The 17,166-nt window shown below is 37.8% G+C and overlaps 14 non-coding genes across 14 annotated transcripts; all 14 read left to right on the plus strand.

The window, feature by feature from the left end:
• The first annotated feature begins 883 nt into the window (after positions 1-883).
• On the plus strand, positions 884-957 carry trnai-aau (transfer RNA isoleucine (anticodon AAU)). The gene has a single exon. It is a non-coding gene; the product is annotated as a tRNA-Ile (tRNA).
• A 259-nt stretch (positions 958-1,216) lies between these two features.
• On the plus strand, positions 1,217-1,290 carry trnai-aau (transfer RNA isoleucine (anticodon AAU)). The gene has a single exon. It is a non-coding gene; the product is annotated as a tRNA-Ile (tRNA).
• A 1,561-nt stretch (positions 1,291-2,851) lies between these two features.
• trnai-aau (transfer RNA isoleucine (anticodon AAU)) lies at positions 2,852-2,925 on the plus strand. The gene has a single exon. It is a non-coding gene; the product is annotated as a tRNA-Ile (tRNA).
• A 1,853-nt stretch (positions 2,926-4,778) lies between these two features.
• trnai-aau (transfer RNA isoleucine (anticodon AAU)) lies at positions 4,779-4,852 on the plus strand. The gene has a single exon. It is a non-coding gene; the product is annotated as a tRNA-Ile (tRNA).
• Positions 4,853-5,109: 257 nt separating this feature from the next.
• On the plus strand, positions 5,110-5,183 carry trnai-aau (transfer RNA isoleucine (anticodon AAU)). The gene has a single exon. It is a non-coding gene; the product is annotated as a tRNA-Ile (tRNA).
• A 920-nt stretch (positions 5,184-6,103) lies between these two features.
• trnai-aau (transfer RNA isoleucine (anticodon AAU)) lies at positions 6,104-6,177 on the plus strand. The gene has a single exon. It is a non-coding gene; the product is annotated as a tRNA-Ile (tRNA).
• A 246-nt stretch (positions 6,178-6,423) lies between these two features.
• On the plus strand, positions 6,424-6,497 carry trnai-aau (transfer RNA isoleucine (anticodon AAU)). The gene has a single exon. It is a non-coding gene; the product is annotated as a tRNA-Ile (tRNA).
• A 256-nt stretch (positions 6,498-6,753) lies between these two features.
• Positions 6,754-6,827, plus strand: trnai-aau (transfer RNA isoleucine (anticodon AAU)). The gene has a single exon. It is a non-coding gene; the product is annotated as a tRNA-Ile (tRNA).
• A 544-nt stretch (positions 6,828-7,371) lies between these two features.
• trnai-aau (transfer RNA isoleucine (anticodon AAU)) lies at positions 7,372-7,445 on the plus strand. The gene has a single exon. It is a non-coding gene; the product is annotated as a tRNA-Ile (tRNA).
• Positions 7,446-8,252: 807 nt separating this feature from the next.
• trnai-aau (transfer RNA isoleucine (anticodon AAU)) lies at positions 8,253-8,326 on the plus strand. Its single transcript has one exon. It is a non-coding gene; the product is annotated as a tRNA-Ile (tRNA).
• A 576-nt stretch (positions 8,327-8,902) lies between these two features.
• On the plus strand, positions 8,903-8,976 carry trnai-aau (transfer RNA isoleucine (anticodon AAU)). The gene has a single exon. It is a non-coding gene; the product is annotated as a tRNA-Ile (tRNA).
• A 1,704-nt stretch (positions 8,977-10,680) lies between these two features.
• Positions 10,681-10,754, plus strand: trnai-aau (transfer RNA isoleucine (anticodon AAU)). Its single transcript has one exon. It is a non-coding gene; the product is annotated as a tRNA-Ile (tRNA).
• Positions 10,755-11,010: 256 nt separating this feature from the next.
• On the plus strand, positions 11,011-11,084 carry trnai-aau (transfer RNA isoleucine (anticodon AAU)). The gene has a single exon. It is a non-coding gene; the product is annotated as a tRNA-Ile (tRNA).
• A 2,498-nt stretch (positions 11,085-13,582) lies between these two features.
• trnai-aau (transfer RNA isoleucine (anticodon AAU)) lies at positions 13,583-13,656 on the plus strand. The gene has a single exon. It is a non-coding gene; the product is annotated as a tRNA-Ile (tRNA).
• Positions 13,657-17,166: the final 3,510 nt, after the last annotated feature.

Below are 17,166 nucleotides of genomic sequence, written 5' to 3' on the forward strand. Positions count from 1 at the left end.
TTAAATATTGACTGTTACCCCTCTTAAAAAAAATAAATAAATAAATAAATAAATATTGACTGTTGTTACCCAAAGTATATTAAGTGGGATTTTTCAGAAAAACAAATATATACAGTAACACAAAAACAACCTGTCTCTGTGATCACTATAGGTGTATAAATAATAATATAGTGTTAAATAAAATCAGTCCCTTGGGCACAAAACTGAAAATAATACAGCTCTCCAAAAAGTGCACTTCTGCTGTTAATTGACATAACTGTTTGTTATGATGCTTTGACATTTTTGCACTTTATTTCTTTATTGAAAGAAAATTCTATGAAGAGAAAAGTTGTTTGCAAATGTGGTTACAATGCTAAAAAATGAAAAGTTAAAGATAAAAAAAGAAATACACTTTATTGAGTTAACATTATTTCTTTATAGGTGGAAAGATGTGATGTTATGAGCTAGGCCAGTAGACCAAAACAGATTTTCTTTTCCTAGGAACTCAATGTCTTGTTCAAACCTAAACGCCAAATTAATTTGAGTTGAAAATGTAAGGAAATTGATAAAGTATGTGGCCGGTTGGCTCAGTTGGTCGGAGCGTGGGGCTAATTACGCCAAGGTCATGGGTTCAACCCCTGCACAGGCCACTGGTTTCCCTTGAAAGAGGATATAACTATAGAATAACAACATTGACTCAATGCTACTTTCTGTCTATAAAACACTGTAGGAATGGATTTTTAGTGTCACTTGCACTTGACAAACTGACAGAAACTGCCAAAGCACTTTGGATCTTAGTTTGAGTATACCAAAAAATATTTGTTTTCCCTAGGAACTCAATGTCTTGTTCAAATCTAAATACCAAATTTTTCGTTGAAAATGTCAGGAAATTTCAAGAGTTTGTGGCCGGTTAGCTCAGTTGGTCAGAGCGTGGTGCTAATAACACCAAGGTCATGGGTTCAACCCCCATACAGGCCACTGGTTTCCCATTAAAGAGGTTTAACTATAGATTAACAACATTGAGTCAATGCTACTTTCTGTCTATAAAACACTGTAGGAATGGGTTGTTTTTGTGTCACTCATACTTGACAAACTGACAAAAACTCCAAAAGCTCTTTGGATCTTAGTTTGAGTAGACCAAAACAGATTTTTTTTTTCCTAGGAACTCAATGTCTTATTCAAATGTAAATACCAAAATAATTTGAATTGAAAATGTAAGGATATTTAGGAATTTTGTGGCCGGTTAGCTCAGTTGGTCAGAGCGTGGTGCTAATAACGCCAAGGTCATGGGTTCAACCCCCATATGGGCCATTGGTTTCTCTTTATATAGGTTTAACTATAGATCAATAACATTGACTCAATGCCACTTTCTTCATTTAAAACACTGTAGAAATGTTTTTTAGTGTGACTCGTACTTGACAAACTGACAAAAACTGCAAAAGACCTTTAGATCTTAGTTTTAGTAGACCAAAACAGAATATAATTTACCTAAGAACTCAATGTCCTGTTCAAATACCACAATAATTTGAGTTAAAAATGTAAGAACATTTTAAGGGTATGTTGTTGGTCAGCTCAGTTGGTCACAGCGTGGTGCTGAATAAGCCATGGACATAGGTTCAACCCCGGTACAGGCCACTGGTTTCCCTTTAAAGATGATTAACAACATTGACTCAATGCTACTTTCTGTCTATGAAACACTGTAGGAATATATTTTTAGTGTCACTCGTATTTGACAAATTGACAAAAACTGCAAAAGCACTTTGGATCTAAGTTTAAATAGACCATAACAGATTTGTTTGTCCTAGGAACTCAATGTCTTGTTTAAATCTAAATAGCAAAATAATTTTCGTTGAAAATGTAAGGAAATTTAAGACGCTTGTGGCCGGTTAGCTCATTTGGTCAGAGCGTGGTGCTAATAACACCAAGGTCATGGGTTCAACCCCCATACAGGTCACTGGCTTCCCTTTAAAGATGTTTAACTATAGATTAACAACATTGATTTAATGCTACTTTCTGTCTATCAAACACTGTGGGAATGGATTTTTTGTGTCACTCATACTTGACAAACTGACAAAAACTCCAAAAGCTCTTTGGATCTTAGTTTTAGTAGACCAAAACAGAATATATTTTACCTAAGAACTCAATGTCCTTTTCAAATCTAAATACCAAAATAATTTGAGTTTAAAATGTAAGGAAATTTCAAGAGCATGTGGCCGGTTAGCTCAGTTGGTCAGAGTGTGATGCTAATAATACCAATGTCATGGGTTCAACCCCCATTCGGGCCACAAATTTCCTTTTAAAGAGGTTTAACTATAGATCAACAACCATGACTCAATGCTACTTTCTCTATATAAAACACTGTAGGAATGGATTTTTAGTGTGACACGTACTTGAAAAACTGACAAAAACTGCCAAAGCAATTTGGATCTTAGTTTGAGTAGACCAAAACAGATTTTTTTCCCCCTAAGAACTCAATGTCTTGTTCAAATCTAAATACTAAATTAATTTGATTTGAAAATGTAAGGAAATTCAGGAAGTTTGTGGCTGGTTAACTCAGTTGGTCAGAGCGTGGTGCTATTAACACCAAGGTCATGGGTTCAACCCCTGCAAAGGCCACTGGTTTCCCCTTAAAGAGGTTTAACTATAGAATAACAACATTGACTCAGTGCTACTTTGTGTCTATAAAACTCTGTAGGAATGGATTTTTAGTGTCACTCGCACTTGACAAACTGACAAAAACTGCCAGAGCACTTTCGATCTTAGTTTGAGTATACCAAAAAATGTGTTTTTTTCCTAGGAATTCAAAGTCTTGTTCAAATCTAAATACCAAATTAATTTGAGTTCAAAATTTCAGGAAATTTCAGCAGTTTGTGGCCAGTTAGCTCAGTTGGTCAGAGCGTGGTGCTAATAACGCCGTGGTCATGGGTTCAATCCCCATACAGGCCACTGGTTTACCTATAAAGAGGTTTAACTATAGACTAACAACATTGACTCAATGCTACTTTCTGTCTATAAAACACTGTAGAAAAGTTATTTTAATGTCACTCGCACTTGACAAATTGACAGAAACAGCCAAAGCACTTTGGATCTTAGTTTGAGTATACCAAAAAATATTTGTTTTCCCTAGGAACTCAATGTCTTGTTCAAATCTAAATACCAAATTCATTTTAATTGAAAATGTCAGGAAATTTCAGGAGTTTGTGGCCGGTTAGCTCAGTTGGTCAGAGCGTGATACTAATAACGCCAAGGTCATGCGTTCAACCCCCATACAGGCCACTGGTTTCTCTTTAAAGAGGTTTAACTATGGATTAACAACATTGATTTAATACTACTTTCTGTCTATAAAACACTGTGGGTATGGATTTTTTGTGTCACTCATACTTGACAACCTGAATATATTTTACCTAAGAACTCAATGTCCTTTTCAAATCTAAATACCAAAATAATTTGAGTTTGAAATGTAAGGAAATTTCAAGAGCATGTGGCTGGTTAGCTCAGTTGGTCAGAGTGTGGTGCTAATAATACCAATGTCATGGGTTCAACCCCAATTCGGGCCACACATTTCCTTTTAAAGAGGTTTAACTATAGATCAACAACCATGACTCAATGCTACTTTCTCTATATAAAACACTGTAGGAATGGATTTTTAGTGTGACATGTACTTGAAAAACTGCCAAAAACTGCCAAAGCACTTTGGATCTTAGTTTGAGTGGACCAAAACAGATTTTCTTCCCTAAGAACTCAATGTCTTGTTCAAATCTAAATACCAAATTAATTTGATTTGAAAATGTAAGGAAATTCAGGAAGTTAGTGGCTGAATAACTCATTTGGTCAGAGCGTGGTGCTATTTACACCAAGGTCATGGGTTCAACCCCTGCAAAGGCCACTGGTTTCCCCTTAAAGAGGTTTAACTATAGAATAACAACATTGACTCGGTGCTAATTTCTGTCTATAAAACTCTATAGGAATGGATTTTTAGTGTCACTTGCACTTGACAAACTGACAAAAACTGCCAGAGCACTTTCGATCTTAGTTTGAGTATACCAAAAAATGTGTTTTTTTCCTAGGAACTCAAAGTCTTGTTCAAATCTAAATACCAAATTCATTTGAGTTGAAAATGTCAGGAAATTTCAGGAGTTTGTGGACGGTTAGCTCAGTTGGTCAGAGCGTGGTGCTAATAACACCAAGGTCATGGGTTCAATCCCTAACAGGCCACTGGTTTCCCTATAAAGAGGTTTAACTATAGATTAACAACATTGACTCAATGCTACTTTCTGTCTATAAAACACTGTAGGAGTGGACTTTTAGTGTCACTCGTATTTGACAATCTGACAAAAACTGCTAAAGGACTTTGGATCTTAGTTTGAGTAGACCAAAAACAGATGTTCTTTTCCTAGGAACTCAATGTCTTGTTCAAATCTAAAAGCCAAATTAATTTGATTTGAAAATGTAAGGAAATTTAAAAAGTATGTGGCCGGTTAGCTCAGTTGGTCGGACGGTGGTGCTAGTAACGCCAAGGTTATGGGTTCAACCCCTGCACAGGCCACTGGTTTCCCTTTAAAGAGGTTAACTATAGACTAACATCATTGACTCAATGCTACTTTCTGTCTATAAAACACTGTAAGAAAATGTTTTAATGTCACTCGCACTTGACAAATAGACAGAAACAACCAAACACTTTGGATTTTAGTTTGAGTATACCAAAAAATATTTGTTTTCCCGAGGAACTCAATGTCTTGTTCAAATCTAAATAGCAAAATAATTTTCGTTGAAAATGTAAGGAAATTTAAGAGTCTTGTGGCCGGTTAGCTCAGTTGGTCAGAGCGTGGTGCTAATAACGCCAAGGTCATGGGTTCAACCCCTATACAGGCCACTGGTTTCCCTTTTAAGAGGTTTAACTATAGATTAACAACATTGAGTAAATGCTACTTTCTGTCTATAAAACACTGTGGGAATGGATTTTTTTGTGTCACTCATACTTGACAAACTGACAAAAACCCCAAAAGCTCTTTGGATCTTAGTTTGAGTAGACCAAAACAGATTTTTTTTTCCTAGGAACTCAATGTCTTAATCAAATCTAAATACAAAAATAATTTGAGTTGAAAATGTAAGGACATTTAGGAATTTCGTGGCCGGTTAGCTCAGTTGGTCAGAGCGTGGTGCTAATAACGCCAAGGTCATGGGTTCAACCCCCATATGGGCCATTGTTTTCTCTTTAGATAGGTTTAACTATAGATCAACAACATTGACTCAATGCCATTTTCTTCATTTAAAACACTGTAGAAATGTTTTTTAGTGTGACTCGTCCTTGACAAACTGACAAAAACTGCAAAAGATCTTTAGATCTTAGTTTTAGTAGACCAAAACCGACTATATTTTATCTAAGAACTCAATGTCCTTTTCAAATCTAAATACGGTACCAAAATAATTTGAGTTTAAAATGTAAGGAAATTTCAAGAGCATGTGGCAGGTTAGCTCAGTTGGTCAGAGTGTGGTGCTAATAATATCAATGTCATGGGTTCAACCCCCATTCGGGCCACAAATTTCCTTTTAAAGAGGTTTAACTATAGATCAACAACCATGACTCAATGCTACTTTCTTTATATAAAACACTGTAGAAATGGATTTTTAGTGTGACACGTACTTGAAAAACTGACAAAAACTGCAAAAGCACTTTGGATCTTAGTTTGAGTGGACCAAAACATATTTTTTTTCCTAAGAACTCAATGTCTTGTTCAAATCTAAATACCAAATTAATTTGATTTGAAAATGTAAGGAAATTCAGCAAGTTTGTGGCTGGTTAACTCAGTTGGTCAGAGCGTGGTGCTATTAACACCAAGGTCATGTGTTCAACCCCTGCAAAGGTCACTGGTTTCCCCTTAAAGAGGTTTAACTATAGAATAACAACATTGACTCAGTGCTACTTTCTGTCTGCAAAACACTATAGGAATGGATTTTTAGTGTCACTCTCACTTGACAAACTGACAAAAACTGCCAGAGCACTTTCGATCTTAGTTTGAGTATACCAAAAAATGTGTTTTTTTCCTAGGAACTCAAAGTCTTGTTCAAATCTAAATACCAAATTAATTTGAGTTGAAAATGTCAGGAAATTTCAGCAGTTTGTGGCCGGTTAGCTCAGTTGGTCAGAGCGTGGTGCTAATAACGCCAAGGTCATGGGTTCAACCCCCATACAGGCCACTGGTTTCCCTTTAAAGAGGTTTAACTATAGACTAACAACATTGACTCAATGCTACTTTCTGTCTATAAAACACTGTAGGAAAGATTTTTAAATGTCACTCGCACTTGACAAATTGACAGAAACAGCCAAAGCACTTTGGATCTTAGTTTGAGTATACCAACAAATATTTGTTTTCTCTAGGAACTCAATGTCTTGTTCAAATCTAAATACCAAATTAATTTTCGTTGGAAATTTCAGGAGTTTGTGGCCGGTTAGCTCAGTTGGTCAGAGCGTGGTGCTAATATCGCCAAGGTCATGGGTTCAACCCCCATATGGGCCACTGGTTTCCCTTTAAAGAGGTTTAACTATAGATTAACAACATTGAGTCAATGCTACTTTCTGTCTATAAAACACTGTGGGAATGGCTTTTTTTGTGTCACTCATACTTGACAAACTGACAAAAACTCCAAAAGCTCTTTGGATCTTAGTTTGAGTCGACCAAAACAGATTTTTTTTCCTAGGAACTCAATATCTTACTCAAATGTAAATACCAAAATAATTTGAATTGAAAATGTAAGGACATTTAGGGATTTTGTGGCCGGTTAGCTCAGTTGGTCAGAGCGTGGTGCTAATAATGCCAAGGTCATGGGTTCAACCCCCATATGGGCCATTGGTTTCTCTTTAGATAGGTTTAACTATAGATCAACAACATTGACTCAATGCCACTTTCTTCATTTAAAACACTGTAGAAATGTTTTTTAGTGTGACTCGTACTTGACCATCTGACAAAAACTGCAGTTTTAGTAGACCAAAACAGAATATATTTTACCTAAGAACTCAATGTCCTGTTCAAATACCACAATAATTTGAGTTGAAAATGTAAGAACATTTTAAGGTGTTGGTCAGCTCAGTTGGTCACAGCATGGTGCTGAATACGCCATGGACATAGGTTCAACCCCTGTACAGGCCACTGGTTTCCCTTTAAAGATGATTAACAACATTGACTCAATGCTACTTTCTGTCTATGAAACACTATAGAATATATTCTTAGTGTCACTCGTATTTGACAAATTGACAAAAACTGCAAAAGCACTTTGGATCTTAGTTTAAATAGACCATAACAGATTTGTTTGTCCTCGGAACGCAATGTCTTGTTCAAATTTAAATAGCAAAATCATTTTCGTTGAAAATGTAAGTAAATTTAAAAGGCGTGTGGCCGGTTAGCTCAGTTGGTCAGAGCGTGGTGCTAATAATGCCAAGATCATGGGTTCAACCCCCATATGGGCCACTGGCTTCTTCTCAAATAGGTTTAAATATAAATCAACAACATTGACTCAATGCTACTTTTTTCATATGAAACACATTATTAGTGTGACTCGTATTTGAAAAACTGACAAAAACGGCAAAAGCCTTTTAGATCTGAGTTTGAGTATACTAAAACAGAATTGATTTTACCCAAGAACTCAATGTCCTGTTCAAATCTAAATACCAAAATAATTTCAGTTGAAAATGTAAGGAAATTTAAAGAGTAAAAGACTGGTTAGCTCAGTTGGTCAGAGCGTGGTGCTAATAACACCACGTAAAAGTTTCCTTTTAAATAGTTTTAACTATAGATCACTGTAAGAATGTTTTTGTGACACGTACTTGACAAACTGACAAAAACTGACAAGTCACATTGGATCTTAGTTTGAGTATAACAAAACAGATTTTTTTTCCAAGGAACTCAATGTCTTGTTCAAATCTAATTACCAAAATAATTTGAACTGAAAATGTATGGACACTTTAAGAGTTTTTGGCTGGTTAGCTCAGTTGGTCAAAGCGTAGTGCTAATAACGCCAAGGTCGTGGGTTCAACCCCCACACGGTTTAACTAAGGAATAACAACAGACTCAATGCTATTTCTTTTCTCTATATGAAACACTGTAGGAACGGCTTTTTAGTGTGACTCGTACTTTACAAACTGCCCAAGCATTTTGGATCTTAGTTCGAGTAGACAAAAACAGAATATTTTTTTTCAGAACTCATTGTCATGTTAAAATGTAAATACATACCAAAATAATTTGAATTGAAAATGAAAGGACATTTTCAGAGTATGTGGCTGGTTAGCTTAGTTGGTCAGAGTTTGGTGCTAATGACGCCAAGGTCATGGGTTCAACCCCCATACAGGCCACTGGTTTCTCTTTACAGAGGTTTAACTATAGATTAACAACATTGACTCAATGCTACTTTCTGTCTATAAAACACTGTAGGAATTGATTTTTAGTGTCACTCGCACTTGATAAACTGACAAAAATTGCAAAAGCACTTTGGATCTTAGTTTGAATAGACCAAAACAGATTTTTTTTCCTAGGAACTCAATGTCTTGTTCAAATCTAAATACCAAAAACATTTGAGTTGAAAATTTGAGAAAATATAGATAGTTTGTGGCCGGATACCTCAGTTGGTCAGAGCGTGGTGCTAATAACATCAAGGTCATGGGTTCAACCCCCGTACGGGCCACTGGTTTCTCTATAAATAGGTTTAACTCTAGAATAACAACATTGACTCAATACTATTTTCTTCATTTAAAACACTGTAGAAATGGATTGTTAGTGTGACTCGTATTTGAAAAACTGCAAAAGCCCTTTAGATCTTAGTTTGAGTAGACTAAAACAGAATATATTTTACCTAAAAACTCAATGTCCTTTTCAAATCTAAATACCAAAATAATTTGAGTGTAAAATGTAAGGAAATCTCAAGAGCATGTGGCCGGTTAGCTCAGTTGGTCAGAGCGTGGTGCTAATAACACCAAGGTCATGGGTTCAACCCCCATATGGGCCAAAATATTCCTTTTAAAGAGGTTTAACAACATCAACAACCATGACTCAATGCTACTTTCTCTATATAAAACACTGTAGGAATTGATTTTTAGTGTGACACGTACTTGACAAACTGACAAAAACTGCCAAAGCACTTTGGATCTTAGTTTGAGTAGACCAAAACAGATTTTTTTTCTAGGAACCCAATGTCTTGTTCAAATCCATCCATCCATCCATTTTCTACCGCTTATTCCCTTCGGGGTCGCGGGGGGCGCTGGAGCCTATCTCAGCTACAATTGGGCGGAAGGCGGGGTACACCCTGGACAAGTCGCCACCTCATCGCAGGGCCAACACAGATAGACAGACAACATTCACACACTAGGGCCAATTTGGTGTTGCCAATCAACCTATCCCCAGGTGCATGTTTTTGGAGGTGGGAGGAAGCCGGAGTACCCGGAGGGAACCCACGCAGTCACGGGGAGAACATGCAAACTCCACACAGAAAGATCCGAAGCCTGGGATTGAACCCCAGACTACTCGGCACCTTCGTATTGTGAGGCAGACGCACTAACCCCTCTTCCACCGTGCTGCCCCTTGTTCAAATCTAAATACCAAATTAATTTGATTTGAAAATGTAAGGAAATTTAAAAAGTTTGTGCCTGGTTAGCTCAGTTGGTCAGAGTGTGGTGCTAAAAACGCCAAGGTCATGTGTTCAACCCCCGTATGGGCCATGAGTTTCTCTTTAGATAGGTTTAACTATAGATCAACAACATTGACTCAATACTACTTTCTTCATTTAAAACACTGTAGAAATGTTTTTTTAGTGTGACTCGTACTTGACAAACTGACAAAAACTGCAAAAGACCTTTAGATCTTAGTTTTAGTAGACCAAAACAGAATATATTTTACCTAAGAACTCAATGTCCTGTTCAAATCTAAATACCACAATAATTTGAGTTGAAAATGTAAGGACATTGTAAGAATATGTTGTTGGTTAGCTCAGTTGGTCAGAGAGTGGTGTTAATAACGCCAAGGTCATAGATTCAACCCCGGTACAGGCCGCTGGTTTCTTGTTAAGAAGTTTATCTACAAATCAACAACATTATAAATAATGATAAATGGGTTGTACTTGTATAGCGCTTTTCTACCTTCAAGGTACTCAAAGCGCTTTGACACTACTTCCACATTTACCCATTCACACACTGATGGAGGGAGCTGCCATGCAAGGCGCTAACCAGCAGCCATCAGGAGCAAGGGTGAAGTGTCTTGCTCAGGACACAACGGACATGACGAGGTTGGTACTAGGTGGGGATTGAACCAGGGACCCTCGGGTCGCGCCCGGCCACTATCCCACTGCGCCACGCCGTCCCATTGACTCAATGTTATTTCTTTTCTCTATATAAAACACTGTAGGAACGGCTTTTTAGTGTGACTCGTACTTGACAAAATGCCAAAAACTGCCAAAGTGTTTTAGATCTTAGTTCGAGTAGACAAAAACAAAATATTTTTTTCACAACTCATTGTCATGTTCAAATCTAAATATATACCAAATGATTTGAATTGAAAATGTAAGGACATTCCAAAAAATTGTGGCCAGTTAGCTCAGTTGGTCAAAGCGTAGTGCTAATAACGCCAAGGTCATGGGTTCAACCCCCATACAGGCCATTGGTTTCCCTTTAAAGATGATTAACAATATTGACTCTGAAAGGACATTTTCAGAGTATGTGGCTGGTTAGCTTAGTTGGTCAGAGTTTGGTGCTAATGACGCCAAGGTCATGGGTTCAACCCCCATACAGGCCACTGGTTTCTCTTTACAGAGGTTTAACTATAGATTAACAACATTGACTCAATGCTACTTTCTGTCTATAAAAAACTGGAGTAATGGATTTTGAGTGTCACTCGTATTTGACAAACTGACAAAAACTGCAAAAGCACTTTGGATCTTAGTTTGAATAGACCAAAACAGATTTTTTTGTCCTAGGAACTCAATGTCTTGTTCAAATCTAAATACCAAAATAATTTTCGTTGAAAATGTAAGGAAATTTAGGAAGCTTGTGGCCGGTTAGCTCAGTTGGTCAGAGCGTGGTGCTAATAACGCCAAGGTCATGGGTTCAACCCCCATACAGGCCACTCGGTTCCCTTTAAAGAGTATTAACAATATTGACTCAATGCTACTTTCTGTCTATAAAAAACTGGAGTAATGGATTTTTAGTGTGACTCGTACTTGAAAAACGGACAAAAACTGCCAAAGCACTTTGGATCTTAGTTTGAGTATACCAAAACCGATTTTTTTTCCCCCTAGGAACTCAATGTCTTGTTCAAATCTATATACCAAAATTAATTTGTGTTGAAAATGTAAGGAAACTTAGTAAGTTTGTGGCTGGTAAGCTCAGTTGGTTATAGAACGTAGTGCTAATAATGCCATGGTCATGGGTTCAACCCCTGCACAGGCCACTGGTTTCCCTTTAAAGAGGTTTAACTATAGAATAACAAAATTGACTCAATGCTACTTTCTGTCTATAAAACACTGTAGGAATGGATTTTTAGTGTCACTCCCATTTGACAAACTTACAGAAACTGCCAAAGCACTTTGGATCTTAGTTTGAGTAGACCAAAAAATGTTTTTTTTCCTAGGAACTCAATGTCTTGTTCAAATCTAAATACCAAATTAATTTTCGTTTAAAATGTCAGGAAATTAAAGAATTCAGTGGCCGGTTAGCTCAGTTGGTCAGAGCGTGGTACTAATAACGCCAAGGTCATGGGTTCAACCCCCGCACAGGCCTTTGGTTTCTCTTTAGATAGGTTTAACTATAGATCAACAACATTGACTCAATGCCACTTTCTTCATTTAAAACAATGTAGAAATGTTTTTTTAGTGTGACTCGTACTTCACAAACTGACAAAAACTGCAAAAGCCCTTTATATCTTAGTTTTAGTAGACCAAAACAGAATATATTTTACCTAAGAACTCAATGTCCTAATCAAATACCACAATAATTTGAGTTGAAAATGTAAGGAATTTTTAAGGTTATGTTGTTGGTCAGCTCAGTTGGTCACAGCGTGGTGCTGATAACGCCAAGGTTATAGGTTCAACCCCAGTACAGGCCACTGGTTTCCCTTTAAAGATGATTAACAACATTGACTCAATGCTACTTTCTGTCTATGAAACACTGTGACAAAAACTGCAAAAGCACTTTGGATCTTAGTTTAAATAGTCCAAAACAGATTTTTTAACAAAACAGATTTTTTTTCCAAAGAACTCAATGTCTTGTTCAAATCTAAATACCAAAATAATTTGAATTGAAAATGTAAGGACATTTAAAGAGTTTGTGGCCGGTTAGCTCAGTTGGTCAGAGTGCGGAGCTAATAACACCAAGGTCACCGGTTCAACCCCTGTACAGGCCACAGGTTTCTTATTAAGAAGTTTATCTATAGATCGACAACATTGGCTCAATGCTACTTACTCTGTATAAAATACTGTAGGAATGGCTTTTTAGTGTGACATGTACTTGACAACCTGACAAAAGCTGCTAAAGCTCTTTGGATCTTAGTTTGAGTTGACCAAAACAGATTTTTTTCCCTAGGAACTCAATGTCCTGTTCAAAGCTAAATACCAAAATAATTTGAGTTAAAAATGTCAGGAAATTTAGGAAGTTTGTGGCCGGTAAGCTCACTTGGTCAGAGCGTGGTGCTAATAACGCCAAGGTCACATGTTCAATCCCCGTACAGGCCACTGGTTTCTTGTTAAGAAGTTTATCTATAGATAGACAACATTGGCTCAATGCTACTTACTCTGTATAAAATACTGTAGGAATGGCTTTTTAGTGTGACATGTACTTGACAACCTGACAAAAGCTGCTAAAGCTCTTTGGATCTTAGTTTGAGTTGACCAAAACAGATTTTTTTTCCTAGGAACTCAATGTCCTGTTCAAAGCTAAATACCAAAATAATTTGAGTTAAAAATGTCAGGAAATTTAGGAAGTTTGTGGCCGGTAAGCTCACTTGGTCAGAGCGTGGTGCTAATAACGCCAAGGTCACATGTTCAATCCCCGTACAGGCCACTGGTTTCTTGTTAAGAAGTTTATCTATAGATAGACAACATTGGCTCAATGCTACTTACTCTGTATAAAATACTGTAGGAATGGCTTTTTAGTGTGACATGTACTTGACAACCTGACAAAAGCTGCTAAAGCTCTTTGGATCTTAGTTTGAGTTGACCAAAACAGATTTTTTTTCCTAGGAACTCAATGTCCTGTTCAAAGCTAAATACCAAAATAATTTGAGTTAAAAATGTCAGGAAATTTAGGAAGTTTGTGGCCGGTAAGCTCACTTGGTCAGAGCGTGGTGCTAATAACGCCAAGGTCACAGGTTCAACCCCCGTATTGGTTTCTTGTTAGGAAGATTATCTACAGATAGACAACATTGGCTCAATGCTATTTTCTCTATATAAAACACTGTAGGAATGGCTTTTTAGTGTGACTCTTACTTGACAAGCTGCTAAAGCCCTTTGGATCTTAGTTTGATTATACCAAAACAGATGTTTTTCCCCCTAGGAACTCAATGTCTTGTTCAAATTTAAATACCAAAATAATTTGAGTTAAAAATTTAAGGAAATTTGGGAACTTTGTGGCTGGTTAGCTCAGTTGGTCAGAGCGTGGTGCTAATAATGCCAAGGTCATGGGTTCAACCCCCATACAGGCCACTGGTTTCCCTTTAAAGAGGTTTAACTATAGATTAACAACATTGACTCAATGCTACTTTCTCTCTATAAAACACTGTAGGAATGGACTTTTAGTGTCACTCATATTTGACAAAAGACTTTGGATCTTAGTTTGAGTAGACCAAAACAGATTTTGTTTTCCTAGGAACTCAATGTCTTGTTCAAATCTAAAAGCCAAATTAATTTGAGTTGAAAATGTAAGGAAATTTAAAAAGTATGTGGCTGGTTAGTTCAGTTGGTCAGAGCGTGGTGCTAATAACGCCAAGGTCATGGGTTCTCTTTCAAGAGGTTTAACCATAGATCAACAACCATGACTCAATGCTACTTTCTCTATAGAAACACCTGTAGGAATGGATTTTTAGTGTGACCTGCAAAAGCCCTTTAGATCTTAGTTTGAGTATACCAAAACAGAATATATTTTACCTATGAACTCAATGTCCTGTTCAAATCTAAATACCAAAAATAATTTGAGATGAAAATCCATCCATCCATCCATTTTCTACCGCTTATTCCCTTCGGGGTCGCGGGGGCGCTGGAGCCTATCTCAGTTACAATCGGGCAGAAGGCGGGGTACACCCTGGACAAGTCGCCACCTCATCGCAGGGCCAACACAGATAGACAGACAACATTCACACTCACATCCACACACTAGGGCCAATTTAGTGTTGCCAATCAACCTATCCCCAGGTGCATGTCTTTGGAGGTGGGAGGAAGCCGGAGTACCCGGAGGGAACCCACGCAGTCACGGGGAGAACATGTAAACTCCACACAGAAAGATCCCGAGACCGGGATTGAACCCAAGACTACTCAGGACCTTCGTATTGTGAGGCAGACGCACTAACCCCTCTTCCACCGAGCTGCCCTGAGATGAAAATGTAAGGAAATTTCAAGAGTATGTGGCTTAGTTCAGTTGGTCAGAGCATGGTGCTAATAACGCCAATGTCATGGGTTCAACACCCATATGGGCCACGAGTTACCTTTTAAAGAGGTTTAACTATAGATCAACAACCATGACTCAATGCTACTTTCTCTATATAAAACACTGTAGGAATGGATTTTTTCTGTGACTCGTACTTGACAAAATGACAAAAACTGCCAAAGCACTTTGGATCTTAGTTTAAGTAGACAAAAACGGAATGTTTTCCCTTGGAACACAATATCTTGTTCAAATCTAAATACCAAAAACATTTGAGTTCAATACATAAGGAAATTGATAGGGTTTGTGGCCGGTTAGCTCAGTTGGTCAGAGTGCGGAGCTAATAACACCAAGGTCACCGGTTCAACCCCTGTACAGGCCACAGGTTTCTTATTAAGAAGTTTATCTATAGATCGACAACATTGGCTCAATGCTACTTACTCTGTATAAAATACTGTAGGAATGGCTTTTTAGTGTGACATGTACTTGACAACCTGACAAAAGCTGCTAAAGCTCTTTGGATCTTAGTTTGAGTTGACCAAAACAGATTTTTTTTCCTAGGAACTCAATGTCCTGTTCAAAGCTAAATACCAAAATAATTTGAGTTAAAAATGTCAGGAAATTTAGGAAGTTTGTGGCCGGTAAGCTCACTTGGTCAGAGCGTGGTGCTAATAACGCCAAGGTCACATGTTCAATCCCCGTACAGGCCACTGGTTTCTTGTTAAGAAGTTTATCTATAGATCAGCAACATTGACTCGAGCTATTTCTTTCCTCTATATGAAACACTGTAGGAATGGATTTTTAGTGTGACTCGTATACTTGACAAACTGACAAAAACTGCCAAAGCACTTTGGATCTTAGTTTGAGTAAAACAAAACTGAATAATTACTGAGCAACTCATTGTCATGTTAAAATCTAAATACATACCAAAATAATTTGATTTGAAAAACTAAGGACATTTTAAGAGTTTGTGGCTGGTTAGCTCCGTTGGTCAGAGTGTAGTGCTAATAACGCCAAGGTTTATCTATAGATCAACAACATTGACTCAATGCTACTTCTTTTCTCAATATGAAACACTGTAGGAACGGCTTTTTAGTGTGGCTCGTATTTATTGCAGTCTATGTGCCTCCTTAAGCCAATGCTAAAGGAGCCATGGATTCGCTTTTATTGTCCATCAACCAGCATTTATCTGTGCAGGCAGACTGTATAATTATAGTAGCAGCCAACCTGAAATCTGTCCTGTCCAAATTCCACAAATATGTGAATTTCCCCACCATAGAAAATAACACTATAGACCAAGTCTACTGCAAAATCTCTAACGCTCACAAAGCCAGCCCTCTACCTCATCTGGGTCTCTCTGACCACCTGTCTCTCTCCCTCATCCCTGATCTGCCAACAAAAAAACAGCTACAAAGTCAGTCAAAGTGTAGACTGAGAAGCCACCTCAGCCCTGCAGGACTGTTTTGATGTCACAGATTGGGTTTTTTTGCAGAGGGGACAGAACTGAACTGCAGTACTGGATTACATTTTTTTTCCCCCTGAGAATATGACAGAAACAAGAACTGTTGAAGTATTCCTCAACCAGAAACCGTGGCTCAACAGCAAAGTGAAAACCCAGCTCAAGACACGGGATACTGCCTTCAGAGCTGGGGACCCACAAAGCTACAAAGAAGCACGGAAAATCTGAGGAAGGTCATTAAGAAGGCAGCCCAGTGACAAGCAGAGCATCTACCACCTGAAAAACATTGCCAAAATCAGAGGAAGACTAATCAATGCCTTTGTTTCCAGCAGGTTAGACTACTGTAATGGCATTCTCACTAGGCTCTCTAAACAAGCTTTAAAGCAGCTGCAGTACACACCCAGAATGCTGCTGCTCGAGTCCTGAATAGAATGAGAAAACATTTATTCATATTAGTCCAGTGCTTAGGTCACCGCACTGGCTTCCTGTTGGTCAAATAGACTTTAAAACAACTCTTTCCTTGTGTCCAAGTATTTGCATTGTCTTGTACCAAAGTACATCTCTGACATGTTAGAGCCATATGAACCATCTCGAGCTCTAAGAACCTCAGGGAGTGGTCTCCTGCTGGTGCCCAGAGTCAGGACCAAACATGGTGAAACTGTGTTGCAGTTTTATGCTCCTAAAATCTGGAATAGTTATCTGAAGATGTGAGACGGGCCTCAACGTTGGCGATGTTCAAATCCAGCCTGAAAACACTTTTTTAATTGTGCATTTGACAACTAAAAGTATTTTGTCTACATTTGAATAGATTAATTATGATTGTATTTTATGATTTTTCTGTATCGCACTTTGAATTGCCTTGTGAACGAATTGTGCTCTATAAATACAATTGCCTTGATAAAGACAGGGAAAACAACGCATACTCGTAGACGGCACGTGCAACAGCAACAAGAAACATGGTAGTTGACGCAAAGGTAAATCATGAGATGCAACCTCACCTGAGCAAAAACAATGCTTATTTATTCGGGAGAGTCTTGATACCAATTTCCTTGACCAATGGGCTCCTAGACCTCCATACTTTTCCAAATTTTCATCGGTTTTGTGCGTATAGAATGAT

This window comes from Nerophis lumbriciformis, linkage group LG11, assembly GCF_033978685.3.
Source record: "Nerophis lumbriciformis linkage group LG11, RoL_Nlum_v2.1, whole genome shotgun sequence".
NCBI lineage: Eukaryota > Metazoa > Chordata > Actinopteri > Syngnathiformes > Syngnathidae > Nerophis > Nerophis lumbriciformis.